This window comes from Peromyscus leucopus, chromosome 1, assembly GCF_004664715.2.
Source record: "Peromyscus leucopus breed LL Stock chromosome 1, UCI_PerLeu_2.1, whole genome shotgun sequence".
Classification (NCBI taxonomy): domain Eukaryota; kingdom Metazoa; phylum Chordata; class Mammalia; order Rodentia; family Cricetidae; genus Peromyscus; species Peromyscus leucopus.
This window is the reverse complement of record NC_051063.1, coordinates 83,890,352-83,893,323: the sequence shown is the minus strand read 5'-3', so window position 1 is coordinate 83,893,323 and position 2,972 is coordinate 83,890,352. Positions and strand designations below refer to the sequence as shown.

Sequence of the window (2,972 nt, the reverse complement as noted above, 5' to 3'; positions counted from 1 at the left end):
CTACAGACCACGTAGGAGAATAAATAAAGCTGAGACCTCAAGATTGGCATTCCTACGTGGAGCTTCACCCCAACAACCCAGCCCTCCCTAGTCACCTGACATCTTTCCACCAATAGAGATTAACGGGTGTCAGCCAGACCCGGAAGGGCCCGTTTCTAACTCAGGTCACCCATAACCATCTTTGCCCTTGGCAGAGACCCTCGAAGTATGAACTAAGACCCAAACCCCCTGTTGGGAATTTGCATGGAGTCCCAGACCCTAAAAGGGGGGAGGGGTTTTGTTTTGCTTTGTGTTTTGTTTTTTAGGGAAGAGAATTAGTCAAGAAAGAGGTTTGTGGACCATGCTAGAGACAGGGGCACTTCTTCCGTTTTACTGTTTTTTCTTCATCTTATGCTTTTAAAAATGAGTTTCAGAGGGAACGAAACAGAGAGGACAGAGTCAAGAGCATACAAATGGAGAAAATAAAAGCTAGGGATGTGGCAGCGGTGGGATTCGAACCCACGCCATCGAAATGACTGGAGCCTAAATCCAGCGCCTTAGACCACTCGGCCACGCTACCTCCCGCTCGTAAGCAGCGCCATTCAGAGTATATCAGTGTGATGACGTAGTGCGTTGTGCCTTGCAAGTCCCGCCCCTGGGTGTTTCTGAGCCTAATGTGAACTCAACCTTTCTGCACGAAGTGGCATCCGCCGTCGGTCTCCCGACGCTCTGGTTTCAGGCAGGGACACGAAGTAGGAAAGTACCAGTACAAAGGAAAGGCCAGTCCCCGCGTGTCAACCCTAGATCGCAGCGTGGGAGTTTTGCGGTTTTTTTTTCCATGGACGTGATGCTGCCTGCGGACACCTGGGGGCAGTGCTGCGCCGCCGCGTCCCGCCGCTCTACTAGGCGGGGCCGACGCCCGGGAACCCGGCTTGCACCTAACTCAACCTGCGGCCTCAGGCACTCCTACTTGGGTCTGTAACCTTCGGTCAGGGCCCATGGCCGCGCAGTGTCCAGCACCAGCGCTGGATCTTCTATTGATGTGGGCTCCTTCGTTCTTATTATTACATTTTACAGAGCGAGGAAAAGACCTGACAATTTGTGCCAGGCTAGCGTTCTCCCGTCTCTCAAGCCCCACTTGGATGCTGACTATTTCAGTTGTTTTTAGGAAAACAAAGTAACTAGAGCGTACCTCCTAGCAAACCTTCGTTTTCTGCCGGTCAGAATTCTGAAGATCGGCTTGAAGTCTTTAAAACAAAATGTAGTTTAAACCGTTCTTCTCTTCTGATATCCCCAAGTTTGATACTTCTTTCTCAGCGGTGTTAAACCCTCCAAGTTTACTTTTTGCAAATTTTATACTTAAATAGGGTCGTCCATTTCCTTGCAATGTTTAGGGAAGCTAACAAACAAAACTACCATAAAGAAAGATGGGTGGGTATGCTAACACCTCCCACACCACACACCACCATCAGAGGGGTGTTCACACCCCAATCCCCAGCGTTGTACGTTCAGCTATGATTGAATTACAGAACTTTGTGAGCGGAGAGCCGATTCAGGAGTGTAGATTCACAAACCTGTAATCCCCACAACGTGGGTGGGAGCAGTAGGATCAGGAGCTCAAGGTCATCCTTGGCTGCATCCCTAATTAGAGACTCCAAGACTTGTTAGAGACCTTCTCTCAAAAAAATAAGGATGGGGAAACTAGGCTAGATTATTCAAGAGGCCCTGAAGAGAGAGATGAGGAACCACAGGAATGGAATTGTGAGGGAGCAGAGAGCCAAAGACTCATCAAAGAATATAAGTGCCCTTTTCTAAGCTTTGTATATTTATTCACTGGGGGTGGGTGCACACCAATGCTCACGTAGAGAGCAAAGGACAACTTGGAGGATTTGCCTTTTCCTTCCACTATGTGGGTTCCAGGTTGTCATGCTTAGCAGCAAGCACCTTTATCTACTGAGCCATCTCCCCAGCCCCTGAGAACTGATTCTCCCCTGGAACCTCCAAAAAGGAACAGGAGGTGTTTGACGCCTTGATTTTAAGAATTGTCTTCCAGAATGATTTGAGCAACTCAATTTGAAGTGATTTGTTAAACTAATACAGCAAAGTATTAAACAAGTAACCCCCCGACTTGGAAACTATGGAGACTAAGAAGCTATGTGGCCTAGGGAAACTTGCTGTTAGGGATAGCAGAAATAGCAGCCACCTGACGGCATTTGCGGTGAGGATTTGCTTTTTTTGATTCCACACACTATTTCATAGACCCATGGTGTGTCAGACATCCATCCGGTCCCCTCAGAGAATGAAGCCGTGTGTGTGTGTGTGTGTGTGTGTGTGTGTGTGTGTGTGTGTTCACCTGTGTGTGCAAGCACCAGAGCTCCGCATGGGGTGTCTTCCTCTATCATTCTCCTGTTGAGACAGGACCTCTGGCTGAACCATGGCCAAACTAGCCAGTGAGCTCCAGAGACCCTCCATTCCACCCGCCCCCATCACCAGGATTACACTCACCTGCCTCATGTCTGGGTTTCTACAAGCGTGCAGGGGGTCAGAACTCCAGCCCCGAACCTTGTACAAGTACTTTCCTGAGGGAGCCATCTCCTCAGACCCTGAAGAAGTTTTTTGTTTGCTCTTTTCATTGTTTTGTTGTTTGCTCTTTTACTTAAGACTAGGTTTTTCTATGAGGCTCTAGTTTTCCCAGAACTTGGTCTGTGGAGCGAGCTGGCTCTCAAACTCCGAGATCTGCCTCCTGAGTGCTGGCATTAAGGGAGTGTACCACAACTGCCAGCCTCATTGTTTTTAATTGTGTGTGTTTGTGTATCTCTGTGTAGGTTTATGTGTGTGAATGAAGGTGTCTGCAGAGTCCAGAAGTAGGCACTGCATTCCCCTAGAGCTGGAGTAACAGACAGTTATGAGCTGCCGGATGGGGATCCTGGGAACCAAACTCTGCCAGGACAGTATGTGCTCTTAACCACTGGGTCATTTCTTCAGCCTCCCTG

General features: G+C 48.7%; 1 non-coding gene across 1 annotated transcript; it reads right to left on the bottom strand.

The window, feature by feature from the left end:
* Nucleotides 1-477: 477 nt before the first annotated feature.
* Nucleotides 478-559, bottom strand: Trnal-uag. Its single transcript has one exon. It is a non-coding gene; the product is annotated as a tRNA-Leu (tRNA).
* Nucleotides 560-2,972: the final 2,413 nt, after the last annotated feature.